The sequence below is a fragment of the Oryctolagus cuniculus genome, chromosome X (genome assembly GCF_964237555.1).
Source record: "Oryctolagus cuniculus chromosome X, mOryCun1.1, whole genome shotgun sequence".
Taxonomy (NCBI): Eukaryota; Metazoa; Chordata; class Mammalia; order Lagomorpha; family Leporidae; genus Oryctolagus; species Oryctolagus cuniculus.
Genome location: NC_091453.1, coordinates 118,408,250 through 118,423,625, shown reverse-complemented (window position 1 = coordinate 118,423,625; position 15,376 = coordinate 118,408,250). Strand labels below are relative to the sequence as shown.

The following is a 15,376-nucleotide window of genomic DNA, read 5'->3' as shown; positions in this document are numbered from 1 at the left end:
GGATAATGCTGGAGAATCTGAGTTTACACTGAGGACTGCACAGATCCTTTGTGTAGTCCTGGTGGCAGTGCAGACAAATAATATACCCACTCAGGCTAGCACTGAGGCACTGGTCTCCTTTGAGGAGAGGAGCTCAGTTGAGTCTATGTCAACAGACAAAAAAAAAACCTCCCCTCTGATAATAAAAAAGAGATTTACCATGCCAAACCTGGTGTGTCACCTCAGACACACCCTTCACCTTGGAGAACTGAACAGAACTCCCTGGCCACACCTACCACACACCTCTAGGTATTCATTGAAAGCAGATACTGCACTAATTTACAAAGGCATAGCACAAAGATAAAAGCTGCCACAGCCAAAAAAAAAAAAAAACAAAACACAACAAAGAAACCACCAAGTATCCCCACAAATTCCAAATAACAAATGCATCAATTCAAGAAACAAGAATAAGAAAGATAACAGGATGCCCCCAAAAGAACACAGCTCTTCAATACTAGATTATTAAGATGATGAGACTGAAGAAATGACAGAAATGGAATTCAAAAAACTGATCATAGGATTACTTAGAAGTAATCAGAAGCAAATGCACGAACTAATGAAATCTGTACACGACATGAAAGAAATTTTCTCCCACGAAATTGAGATGTTAAAGAGAAATCAAAATGAAATCTTGGAAATAAAGAATTTAATAGAACAAATAGAAGTAGAGTGATAAAATGTTTTTTATAGGTTTGTACTTGAGTTTGCTGGTCAAACAAGCTATACCATATTAGATATTTAGGAGATGTTTCCAAATACATGTATTCTTAAAATTTATAGAAGGCATTGGACCTTCTGGTAAATGTTTTCATAAGTTGTTATTTAATGGTTGAAATTCCTTGCTAAGTTTTAATTTGATATTGTTATTGTCAGCAATCGATCAGGGAAGCCTGACTTGTTCCCTCATTTGTCTATTCTCTTCTAGATGGGAAACTGACTCTATAGTGAAGTACTCCCCAGGATGCGCAGTTTGATTTTTAGATCTTATAAAGGATGGCTAACTTTTTCTGTAATAATAGCATAGCCAAAAGGAGAGCTTAAATTATAATTTCACAGTTAAATCTACTTCACCATAGGCACAGAAAACAGGTAAAACCTTCCTTTCAGATCAAAGGGAGAAAAAGCTTTAAAGTGAGGACATATATTTCTTCATGGCCATTGTCTACCTCCCAGAAAAATCACTATCAGAACATGCTTGTGACTATAGACTTCTAGTTTAGGCCACCAAAGATTAGAGATGGGACTTAAGCACCCCCTTGACTTGCATCATCTGGTCTGCTTTAACAAAAACTGGAAAGAAGAGAAAGCTAGGCATAAGAAGCAATGTAAAGACAGGTGGCAGGCCAATTAATGGACATTTTGCACAGTGATCTGCCATCAAGGAGACCCAATAGGCCAGTCTACTGCATTGGTTTATATGGAAAGCCAGGGATTCAGCAGAAGTCAGCTTATGAAGAGCCCTCGCAGCTCTGCCAGCCAAGAGTTGGGTCACTGGAAATGGAACTGCCCTATAGTCTAAGGACTTCAGGTCAGAGCTACAGATCTTGTTGGCTCTAAACTGAAAAGCCCTTCACTCAGCCCAGCTTCCAAAGTAAACACCACTGCTGAGGGGACAGCCAAGTAGGGTCAGCAACATTGCAGGCAGAACTGTAAATTTCCTGTTAGAGATGCCTTTACCTGGCCAACTATCCTCCCAGGCCAGCTAAGTAATAGAAGTCAACAGGATGCCTTCCACAAGGTTAACACCTCCCTTACAATGTACCCCACATGAAGAGATAGATAGGTCTGGGCCTCATAACCAGCAAGGCCTCAAAGCCCACCTGATTATTGTCAGGCCCCTTCTGTCAGTTTCTATTTGCATCTCATTTAGAAAACTTATTCGTGGCTTAGACAGCAGCTTCTTAGGTCCTCCAGTAATGACTATGTCCTTTGTTCTACACCCTGTCTGGCCCACTTGGGGCTCTAAAGACAGATCATCATCCCTCCACTTGTCCTGGACTTTTGGGGCTGATGTAGTCCCATACAACACTTGCTTTATAAAAAACAAAAGGGGGTGGAATGTCAGTAATATGTCTCAGTCTTATCTGTGGCATGATCCACGTTCCTGCACACCATCCTAGGATCTAGCCCCCATTGCGTTGCTGGAAGCCAGATGACCAGATGGCCAACCACAGATGTCAGCTCACCCCCACCCTAATGGGATTCACTACTCCTACTTTACTGCCCACTCCCCGGCAAAAGAATAATAGGACCTGCTTCCTAGACATGTATCCTCTTTTTCCCTCTTCACCACTTCCCTCTGATCTGTCGGATTTCCCCCATCAATAAATCCTTTCCCTTAAAAAAAAAAAAAAAGAAAAGAAACCCTACAGGCTAGGAGAGAATAGCGAGAGTAGTAATGGTGGATTTCAATATCCCACTTTTAGCAATGGACAGATCAACCAGACAGAAAATCATCAAGGAAACAGCAGAGCTAATCGACACTATAGACCAAATGGTCCTAACGGATATCTACATAACTTTTCATCCTGCAGTTACAGAATACACATTCTTTTCAGCAGTGCATGGAACTTTCTCTAGGAATGACCACATACTAGGCCACAAAGCAAGTCTCAGCAAATTAAAAAAAATTGAAATCATACCACACATCTTCTTGGACAACAATGGAGTGAAGCTGGAAATCAGCACTCCGGAATCTCTAGAACATATGCAAACACATGAAGACTGAGCAACATGCTCTTGGGTCATAGGAGAAATCAAAAACTTTCTGGGAATAAATGAAAATGGCGGGCCGGCGCCGTAGCTCACTAAGCTAATCCTCCGCTTTGCGGCGCCAGCACACCGGGTTCTAGTCCCGGTCGGGGCGCCGGATTCTGTCCCAGTTGCCCCTCTTCCAGGACAGCTCTCTGCTGTGGCCAGGGAGTGCAGTGGAGGATGGCCCAAGTGCTTGGGCCCTGCACCCACATGGGAGACCAGGAGAAGCACCTGGCTCCTGCCATCAGATCAGCGCGGTGCGCCGGCCGCAGCGCGCCTGCCGCGGCGGCCATTGGAGGGTGAACCAACGGCAAAAGGAAGACCTTCCTCTCTGTCTCTCTCTCTCACTGTCCACTCTGCCTATCAAAAAAAAAATGAAAATGGCAACACAACATATCAAAACTTATGAGATACAGCAAAAGCAGTGTGAAGAACAAAGGTTATAGCAATTGGTGCCTACATCAAGAAATTGAAAAGGCACCAATAAAAATAAACTAACAATGCACCTCAAGGATCTAGAAAAACAACAGCAAACCAAACACAAAACCAGTAGAACAATAGAAATAATTAAAATTAGAGAATAAACAAAATTGAAACCAAAAAAAAAAAGGATCAGGAAAACCAAGAGCTGATTTTTTGAAAAAATAAGCAAAATTAACACATCATTAGCCTAACTAACTAAAAAAATAAAAAAGAGAGAAGACCCAAATTAATAAAATTAGACATGAAAACAGAAATGGAACAACAGACACAACAGAAATAAGAAGAATAATCAGAAATTACTACAAAGAATTGTATACCAACAAACCCTAAAACCTAGAAGAAATGGATAGATTCCTGGACACATACAACCAACCTAAATTGAGCCATGAAGAATAGAAAACCTAAACAGACCCATAACCAAGATGGAAATTGAATCAGTAATAAAGACCCTCCAACAAAGAAAAGCCCAGGACCAGATTGCTTCACTGTTGAGTTCTACTGGACATTCAAAGCAAAAATAATTCCAATTCTTCTCAAGTTATTCGAAACAATTGAAAGGGAGGGAATCCTCCCAAATTATTTATATGAAGCCAGCATCAATTTAATTCCTAAAGTAAAAAGACACAACAGAGAAAGAGAACTACAGACCAATTTCCCTGATGAACACAGATGAAAAAATCCTCAACAAAAAAAAAATCCTCAACAAAATTCTAGCCAATTGAATCCAACAATACATCAGAAAGATCATCCACCCAGACCAAGTGATATTTATCATTGTTATGCAGGGATGGTCAACATTTGCAAATCAATCAGTGTGCTACATCACATTTACAAACTGAAGAACAATAACCATATCATTATCTAAATAGATGCAGAGAAAGCATTTGATAAAATACAGCACCCTTTCATGATGAAAACTCTAAGCAAAGTAGGTATAAAAGGAACATTCCACAACACAATCAAGGCATTTATCACAAACCCATGGCCAGCATCCTATTGAATGCAGAAAAGTTGGAAGCATTCCCACTGAGATCTGGTACTAGACAATGAGGCCCACTCTCATCATTGCTATTCAGTATAGTCCTGGAAGTTTTAGCCAGAGCCATCAGGCAAGAAAAAGAAATCAAAGGGATACAAATAGGGAAAGAGGAAGTCAAACTATCCCTATTTGCAGGTGACATGAATCTATATATGGGGATCCAAAAGAGTCCAACAAGACACTATTGGAACTCATAGAAGGTTGGTAAGGTAGCAGGATATAAAAATCCGTACACAAAAATCAACAGCCTTTGTATACACAGACAATGCTATGGCTGAGAAAGCACTTCTAAGATCAATCTCATTCACAATTGCTACAAAAAAAAATCAAATACCTTGGAATAAATTTAACCAAGGATGTCAAAGATATCTATGATGGGAATTACAAAATATTAAAGAAAGAAATAGAAGATACAAAAAATGGAAAAAATCTTCCATTTTCATGGAATTAGAAGAATCAATATCATGAAAATGTCCATTCTTCTTAAAGCAATCTACAGATTTAATGTGATACCAATCAAAATACTAAAGACATTCTTCTCAGATCTAGAAAAAATGATGCTGAAATTTATATGGAAACACAGGAGACCTCGAATAGCTAAAGCAATTTTATACAACAAAAAGGAAGCATCACAGTACCAGATTCCGAGATATACTACAGGGCAGTTAAAATCATATAGCCTGGTACTGGTACAAAAACAGATGGATAGACCAATGGAACAGAATTGAAACACCAGAAATCAATCCATGCATCTACAACCAACTGTTCTTTGACAAAGGAGTTAAAACCATTCCCTGGAGCAAGGATAGTCTCTTCAACAAATGGTTCTTGGAAAACTGGATTTCCACATGCATAAGTAGGAAGTAAGACCCTTACCTTATACCTTACACAAAAATCCAATCAAAATATATTAAAGACCTAAATCTATGACCTGATCCCATCAAACTATTAGAGAGTATTGGAGAAACCCTTCAAGACATTGACACAGGCAAATAGTTCTTGGACAAGACCCCAGAGACACAGGCCATCAAAGCCAAAATTATCAAGTGGGATTACATCAAATTGATGAGCTTCTGAACTGAAAAAGAAGCAGTTAAGAAAGTGAAGATGCAACAAACAGAATGGGAGAAATTATTTGCAAACTATGCAACTGATAAAGGATTAATAACCAGAATATATAAAGAGATCAAGAAACTCCACAATAACAAAACAAATAACCCAGTTATGAAATGGGCAAAAGACTTAAACAGACATTTTCAAAAGAGTAAGTCCAAATGACCAACAGACACATGAAAAAATGTTCAGGATCACTAGTCATCAGGGAAATACAAATCAAAACCACAATGAGGTTTCAATCAACAAACAGCAAATGCTGGCATGGATATTGGGAAAAAGGTACCATAATCCACTGTTGGTAGGAATGTAAACTGGTAAAACCACTATGGAAGACAGTAAGGAGATACCTCATAAATCAGAATATAGACCTGCCATGTGACCCAGCCTTCCTACTTCTGGGAATTTGCCCAAGGGATACTATATCAGCAAATAAGAGAGTTATCTGTACCTCCATGTTTATTGCAGCTCAATTCACAATAGCTAAGACATGGAATCAACCTAAATGCCCATCAACTGAAGACTGGATAAAGAAATTATGAGATATGTACTCTATAGAATACTATACAACAGTAAAAAATGAAATCCAGTCATCCAACAAAATGGATGAATCTGGAAAGCATCATAGTTAGTGAAATAAGCCAGTCCAAAGGGACAAATACCATATGTTCTCCCTGATCTGTGATAACAAACAGAGCACCTAAAAGGAAATCTGTAGAAATAAAATTGATACTTGAGAAGCAATGACTTGAACAGTCCTTCTCTTGACTGTTGAGAAACAGTTTTTTTTCTTCTTCATATTATTTATTGAACTCATTACTTAACAGAGCTAATCATATGTGTATAAAGTCATTGAAAATAGATCTCAGTAAAAAATAAGAATGGGAATAGGACAGTGAGGAGGAAGTTTGTAACTGTAAAGCTATATAGTTCTGCATACATTCCCATGGACTTATTTCTAAGGGTACAGTTTAAAAACTTGCCAAGGGACCACAAATCCCATTAAGCTGGGTGGTAAAATTGCCATCTTAAGTGTTAAAGTGATCATATAGGTAGGATTAAGTCTTAAAGGGATCATATAAATAAAATCAAATGTTTGGTAATACTAATAGAATTAAAAAGGAGAGAACGTTCCAACATGGGAAACAATCCAAACAGCAGACTCATAGAATGGCAATCACTTTAAACAGCACTCTAACCTCAGAATCAGTGCTTAAGGCATTCTGGTCTTGCTGAAAAGCCCATGAGAGCATTTCAGGCATGGAAAGCCAAAAAACTGTGGCAAAAAGTGATCTACATGAAGGGTCTCTGTGAGTGAGATCCCAGTGGAAAGAAGGGGCCATCAAAGAAGGATTCACTTTTCTCTGAAGGGAGGAGAGAATTTCTACTTTGCTTGTAGCCTTGTCTAAATACTGATGGAAATTGTGGATTCAAAAGGCTTCCATAGACTTGGCTGTTCAAGTCAAGAGCATTGGGTGATCACTGACGTCATACATAAGAGTGTTAATTGTTAAATTAACAACAGGAGTCACTGTGCACTTACTTCCACGCAGGACCTCAGTCCTCAATGAGTTGTATTATGAGAATTAACTGGAAAACTTGTTCTCAAACCGTTTTTGTGTGTGTGTGTGTGTGTGTGTGTAAATTGTTGAAATCTTTACTTAGTATAGAGTTGGTCTTCTGTGTATAAAGTTAATGGAAAATGGGTCTTAGTGGAGAATGAGACTAGGAATGGGAGAGGGAGGAGGAGGTGGGGTGGGAGGGTGGGTATGGTGGGAAGAGTCACTATATTCATTGGTTGTACTTATGAAATTTTTTCTCCTTATAAAAGGTTTCATTGGGAACAAAAATAATAATTTAAAAAAGCTAAGGAGATGGCCAGTGCCATGGCTCACTTGGCTAATCCTCTGCCTGCGGTGCCAGCACCCTGGGTTCTGGTCCCGGTTGGGGCACTGGATTCTGTCGGGGTTGCTCCTCTTCCAGTCCAGCTCTCTGCTGTGGCCCAGGAAGGGCAGTGCAGGATGGCCCAGGTGCTTGGGCCCTGCGGCCACGTGGGAGACCAAGAGGAAGCACCTGGCTCCTGGCTTCGGATTGGCGCAGCGTGCCAGCCATAGCGGCCATTTGGGGGGGGTGAACCAACAGAAAGGAAGACCTTTCTCTTTCTCTCTCTCTCTCTCTCTCACTGTCTAACTCTGCTTGTCAAAAAAAGAAAAAGCTAAGGAGAAACACTCACAGCTAATATAATACTTATAGTTGAAGGGCTAAATGTTTTCATTCTATGATCAGATACAAGCAAACGTGGTCTGCTTTTGCCAGTTCCATTCAAAACTTTATTGGAATTCTAGCTAGGGAAATTGGACAAGGAAAGGACATAAAAGGCATCCAGATTAGAAAGGAAGTGACAAAATTATATTTACAAAAGATATGGTCTTTTTTTAAGATTTATTTATTTATTTTGAAAATCAGACAGTTCAATGGAAAAGGGATAGTCTTTTCAGCAAATGGTGCTGTGACAAATGGATATTCATATGCAAAAGAATGAAATTCAATGGCTGCTCAACATCATACACAAAAATTGACTCAATGAGGACCACGGATCTAAATGTAATAGCCAAAAACTCTAAAACTCTTATAAGTTACAAGTAAAAAATAAATGCAAATCTCTATGACCATCAGTTAAGCAATGATTGCTAAGCTTGGATATCAATATCACAAGTGACAAAATAAAGGACAGATAGATTGGACATTATCAAAATTCTTTTGGGCTTCAATGGAAACAAACAACAAAGTAAAGACCCAGAGAATGAGAAAATATACTTGCAAATCATATATGTGACAAGGGACTTATAAAAGAACTATCACAACTCAATAATAAAAAGACAAATCCAATTTTGAAATGGACAACGAACATGAATAAACATTTCTCAAGAAAAAAATACACAAATGAACAAAAGACACATAAAAAGATGCTTAGTACCATCAGCCACCAATGAAATACAAGTCAAAACCACAATGAGATACCACTTCACACCCACTAGAATGGCTATAGTCAAAATAACAATTCCATGTCTTGTAGATGATAAGCAGTTGGAATGTTCACATACTGCTGGTGGGAATGTAAAACACTGCAGTCATTTTGGAAAATTTTTCAAAGGGTTAGATGGAGAATTATAAGATCTTTCTTTGAGGCTGGAGAAGGGTTGGTGGCATTTAGCCTAGTGGTTAACACATAGGTTAAGATGCCCCTATGTGACATCCCATATTGTGCCTGGGTTTGATTTCCAGCTCCAGTTCCTGACCCCAGCTTTCAGCTAATAATGAAAACCCTGGTAGGCAGTAGTGATAGCAAAATAATTAGGTTTCTGACACCTATATGGTAGTTCTAGATTGAGTGCTCAGCTCCAGGCTTCAGCCCTGGCCCAACTCTTGCCATTGCGAGTATCTGAGGATCTCTCTCTCTCTCTCTCTCTCTCTCTCTCTCTCACACACACACACACACACACACATATCTGTTTCCCTCTCTTGCTGTCTCTCTGCTTCAAAAATAAATAAATATAATTAATGCTTTCTAAAATTATCAGACACCTCAGCAATTCTGTTCCTAAGTATAGACCCAAGAAAACTGAAAACATATTTACACAAAAACTTGTACATGAGTGTTCACAGCATCATTATTCAGAATAGCTAAAAATTTAATGACATTATTTTGTAGAAAAAAATCCTTTTTATTAGTGATGCCTGCAGAAATTATGTACAGGTAAAATATATCTGTAATTTATTTAGAAATATTTTTAAATTGATGAAGGGAATTACAGTAAAATTATTATCTAAAATCTTGCAACAGGTTAAAAATGCACACTGATGTATTCCAGCTAAATTTGTATTAAATCTGTCTCAAAGAGAAGATAAAACAAAGAAAACAAATGATGACCAATGAAACTAATAAACTTATAGTTAAACACAAACCTTTCTTTGTCATGCAGTCAGAAAGTAATGCTTTCTATGAAGAAATATTTCTTGAGGGGCAGGCATTTGGCCTAGCAATTAAGCTGCCCACTGAGATGCTCATATCCTCTATCAGCACACTTGGGTTCAATACCAGTCTCTAGCTCCTGACTCAAGCCTCTGCTAATTCATACCCTGAGGTGATGTATCAAGAATTTGGGTCACTGTCATCCAATGTGGAAGACCTAGACTGAGTTTCCTGGTTCCTGGCTTTGGCCCTTGCCAGGGGCAGTTGTAGGCACCTCTCTCTGTCTCTACCTCTGCAACTCTGTCTTTCAAATAAGTAAAATAAATATTTTTTAAAAATACTGCTATTACCAGAGGAATGCCTAAAATAAATGGCCACATAAAAAGTTACTCATAAAAATATGGTCAAAATATACCAAAGAAATTCAATTAAAATGAAAACAAGAAGGCTGTATTCCTCTCAAAGCTAACTATAAGCCTTGTATGAAATGATACAAGGACATTTAATAATGATTAAGGATAAAATACAAAGAAGATAACATGACCTCTAACCTTTATCTACAGAACTACATAGGAGCACAGCTGTTTAAGAATAACTACTAGAAATATATCATTTCACACAACTGCAATCATATTAGAAGTTTTAATATACCACTCTTATAATTTGATGAGAATGAAACATGTAATACATAAAGATTTAAATAGTGTACTGAAAGCTTGTTTTTAACAAATATAAAGAATTTTAGATGCTGAAATCATTGTTTTCTTAAATGTATTTAAAACACATTTACAAATCAAACCATCCTGGGCCAGTGTGGCAGTTCACTTGGCTAATCCTCCGCCTGTGGCGCCAGCACACCGGGTTCTAGTTCCGGTTGGGACGCCAGATTCTGTTTCGGTTGCTCCTCTTCCATTCCAGCTCTCTGCTGTGGCCCGGGAAGGCAGGGGAGGATGGCCCAGGTCCTTGGTCCCTGCACCCGCATGGGAGACCAGGAGGAAGCACCTGGCTCCTGGCTTCGGACCGGCACAGCGCACCAGCCACAATATGCTTGCCATAGAGGCCACTTGGGGGGTGAACCAATGAAAAGGAAAACATTTCTCTCTGTCTCTCTCTCTCTCTCACTAACTCTGCCTGTCAAAAAAAGAAAATTAAACCATCCCAAAGAAAAGCTAAAAACTTCTAAATTATAATATGCTACATTGCCTTGTCACAATTTCAAAATAACACTAGAAATTATCGATAAACAGGTATGAATTTTTTAAGCATCAAGAGGAAAGCTATGGAAAATGGTCATAACTTATAAGTTATAGTAAAAATCCTACTCAAAAGAAAACCCACAGCATTAAATTATTTTATCATTAAAGAAGACTGAAAATATATAAACATAATTAATTTAAAAAGCTGAACTAGAAAAACAAGTGGAAAATTGAAATAATGAAAATCAATTTAAATGAGGCAGAAATAAATATATAAATTTTTAATACTTAAAGGTGGATACAGTTAGTAAAATCAATGGCTTCCTTTTACAGAAAGTAAAACAACTATATAAAATCTTGCAAGACTGACCTAGAAAAAAAGAAAACAAAATTGTACAATAGGGGCCGGCACTGTGACACAGTGGGTTAAAGCCCTGGCCTGAAGCGCTGGCATCCCACATGGGCACTGATTCTAGTCCCAGGTGCTCCACTTCCAATCCAGCTCTCTGCTGTGGCCTGGGATAGCAGTAGAAGATGGCTCAAGTCCTTGGGCCCCTGCACCCATGTGGGAGACCTGGAAGAAACTCCTGGCTCCTGGCTCTGTATCAGTGCAGCTCTGCCAGTTGCGGCCATCTGGGGAGTGAACCAGCAGATGGAAGACCTCTCTATTTCTCGACCTCTGCAACTCTGTATTTCAAATAAATAAAATAAATCTTTAAAAAATTATACAGTAAGTAATGATAAAAAATAGATGTCAGTAGGCTTTCTAAGCTACTAGAAAATAGTATGCATATTTTACGCCATTAAAAATCAGAAAGTGTAGACCTTTGCTAGGATACTTTAAATTCAAAATTGTCTCAAAAAGCAACAAAATAAATAGAATAGCCATAGAAGGAAATTCTTTTAAAAACTTTTTAAAGACCACCAAAAAAAAAAACCCTGATTTTTTTTTCTTTTTAACTTTTATTTAATGAATATAAATTTCCAAAGTACAGCTTATGGATTACAATGGCTTCCCCCCCATAACGTCCCTCCCACCCGCAACCCTCCCCTTTCCCACTCCCTCTCCCCTTCCATGCACATCAAGATTCATTTCGATTCTCTTTATATACAGAAGATCAGTTTAGCATACATTAAGTAAAGATTTCAACAGTTTGCTCCCACACAGAAACATAAAGTGAAAAATACTGTTTGAGTACTAGTTATAGCATTAAATCTCAATGTACAGCACACTAAGGACAGAGATCCTACATGAGGAGTAAGTGCACAGTGACTCCTGTTGTTGACTTAACAAATTGACACTCTTGTTTATGGCATCAGTAATCACCCTAGGCTCTTGTCATGAGCTGCCAAGGCTATGGAAGCCCCCTGAGTTCACCGACTCTGATCATATTTAGACAAGGCCATGGTCAAAGTGGAAGTTCTTTCCTCCCTTCAGAGAAAGGTACCTCCTTCTTTGATGACCCGTTCTTTCCACTGGGATCTCACTCATGGAGATCTTTCATTTAGGTTTTTTTTTTCCCCCAGAGTGTCTTGGCTTTCCATGCCTGGAATACTCTCATGGGCTTTTCAGCCAGATCCGCATGCCTTAAGGGCTGCTTCTGAGGCCAGAGTGCTGTTTAGGACATCTGCCATTCTATGGGTCTGCTGTGTATCTCACTTCCCATGTTGGATCGTTCTCTCCCTTTTTTTATTCTATCAGCTAGTATTTGCAGACACTATTCTTGTTTATGTGATCCCTTTGGTTCTTAGTCCTATCATTATGATCAATTGTGAAAAGAAATTGATCACTGGGACTAGTGAGATGGCATTGGGACATGCCACCTTGATGGGATTGAATTGGAATCCCCTGGTATGTTTCTAACTCTACCATTTGAGGTAAGTCAGCTTGAGCATGTCCCGATAAAATACCATCTCATTAGATACCAAAAAGGAATTTGATAAATTCGAACAGCCGTTCCTGGTTGTAAAAGCTGAGAAATCAAAGAATAGAATCACATTCATCAGGATGTCCGTGGGTTAAGCTGCCTCTTGGGATGCATGCATATCAGAGTGCCTGGCATGAGTCCTGGTTACTGTGTGCTTCTAATCCAACTTCCTGCTAATGCACCTGGGAGGCAGCAGATGACGGTTCAAGTACTTGGGTCCCTGCCACCCACATGGAAGACTTGGATGGAGTTCCCGGTTCCTGCATTCTTCCTGGCCCTGACTGTTATGGGCATTTGAGGAGTGAACCAGAAGATGGAAGATATCTCTCTCTCACTCACTCACCTTCTCTCTCTTTCACTGTGCCTTTCAAATAAATTAATGAATCTTTTTTTTTAAGTAAACATATTCATCAATATAAAAGTAAATACCTGAGGCCAGTGTGGTGGTGCAGTGGGTTAAGCTATCACCTGTGATGCTGGCATTCCTTATAAACATCAGCTCAAATCCCAGCTGCTCCAGTTCCTATTCAGCTTCTTGCTAATGCTCCTGGGAAAGCAGCAAAAAAGATGGCCCAAATACTTGGGCCCCTGCCACCCACCTGGGAGAGTCAGATGGAATTCCAGGTTCTGGCTTCAGCCTGGCCCAGACCTGGCTGTTATGGCCTTTTGGGGAGTAAAGAAGTGGATGGAAGACCTCTCTGTCTCTCCCTCTCTCTTTCTTGCCCTGCCTTTCAACTAACTAAATATTATTTTTTATAATGTAAATATCCAAAACCAATACAATATCATGATAATGGTAATGCCCTATAAAGCATTAAAAACAGAATCAAAACAAGGATATCACTGCTGCTACATTATTCTTCACATTGTACCTAATGTAATAAGTCAATAAAAAGTAGTGAACAATAAATGTTAGAAGGACAGAAGATGTTGCAAGAGTCTTCAAGAAAGTAAATTAATAAAAATAACAAAGAATGCAATGAAGTGGCTATTTATAATATAAATATTAAAAACCATTAACTAGTTTACCTTATACCAGTAAAAATCTATTGACACATGTAATGAAAAAATCATCTTTTGTAATAACCATAAAATTGCTCTCATTCTCAATAATTTTTTTAAAAATCTAAGAATAAACATGTCTTATACTAAGAAAATGATAAGAAATTCCATGAAGGAATGAAAGAAAACCTAAGTCCTGCATGGAAGACTTATTTGGTAAAAATTTTGTTTCTCTAGAGATTATTTATTAATTTAATGTAACTCCAGTTAGAACTCTATTTTTCCATATTATAGACAACATAAATTAGGGATTCATCAGAGATTTAATATTTTAAAAGTTTTATCCATTTGAAAGTCAGAGTTACAGAGAGAGAGGGAGAGAAACAGAGAGAGATGTTTCCATCTGCTTGTTCAGTCCCCAAATGGCGGCAACAGTTGGAGCTGGGCAGATCCAAAGCCAGGAGCCAGGAGCTTCTTTCAGTTCTCCCACATGGGTGCAGGGGCCCAAGTACTTGGATCATCTTCTGTTTCTTTCCCAGTTGTATTATCAGGGGGTTGGATAGGACTTGGAGCAGCTGGGAGTCAAACCACCACCCGTATGGGATAACTGCATTGCAGGTGGCAGCTTAACCTGCTACACCACAACCCCAGCCCCCATCAGAGATTTAAGTAAGAATAATATCTATAATTTACTGTGGACTTACTGTGCACAGAGTACTTCACAATTGTTCTTTATACTGCTGTGTTTATTTCATTAAATCTAAGGTGCTATGGATCACATAATTTTAGAGTTGTTTATTAAAACATGAAAAGTAGCCAGTGGCAATTTAAATCTATATAATGATTTCTGGAAAAATGTTTATCTTAGAATTAACTGAAACATTCAAATGAAAGCATTAACATCATTATTTCCATTTCAAATGTGCTTCAACCCTGTCCAAATAATCAAACATAGAGGATGAGGAGAAGGGAACACAGACATCCTTGTTTAGGAAAAGCTTTCCAAATGATCCCATAATCTGGTACTGCTTTAGGACACACAAGCACATAATGATACAACTAGAAAAGGAAAGCTGAAAAAATGAAGGCAGTTTTTTAACTGTATCAGCAGTTAGTTCTCACCCACATTGACTGTACGTTTTTGAAAGTGGTGACGGGTACATACATAAGCAAAGTAAAAAGCTTGTTTGGTGAATCTTCATCCTCATCACCTCATCTGGACAACCTTACATGGATACGGTATGGGACATTCCTTATTCTTTTGGCCCAGACAACTTTGTTGAGCCTGGTATCAATGCTTTTATCTGGAGTCCCCATGTCCTTCATGGCAAATGTCCGGATCTCTCTGAGTACCTGAGAGGCACCCTTCTTGAAGTACATACCATTGATGTGCTTGTGAATGTTGATGGGGTACTCTTGGGTCACCGCTTTGCTGACCCTTCTGAGTTTCAGCCAATACCAGGCTGAAGGCTGCTGAGTTATGCACAAGTAACACAAACACTGAACTGCATGAATTAAGTTATCTCTGTAAGTTAGTTTCTATTTTTCTGGTTATAAATTAGTTCACCATCCTGGAGATGGGGGCATTGGAAACTGTCTTTGGTTACACTGCTTTCTGGTTCTAGAACCTATTTTTTTCCTTAACTAAACTTTGTTAATTTAAAGCGTTTCAGGTTTGTTTTTATCTTTCAATGTTCCTATTTTATAGATGGAAAAATCAAGACACAGTGAGGAATCTTGAGTTGCCCAAGGTCATTCAAACAGAAATTGTTAAAGCAATGACTCAAATACATCTTTCCTATTTTGGTGCCAATTCTCTTAATCCTAGTGCTTTGTATATTTTAAGTAT

The 15,376-nt window shown here is 38.6% G+C and overlaps 1 pseudogene; it reads left to right on the top strand.

Annotated features, from left to right (window-relative positions):
- LOC127487107 (E3 ubiquitin-protein ligase RNF4 pseudogene) overlaps positions 1–14,994 on the top strand; it is a 111,646-nt pseudogene extending 96,652 nt beyond the window's left edge.
- Positions 14,995–15,376: the final 382 nt, after the last annotated feature.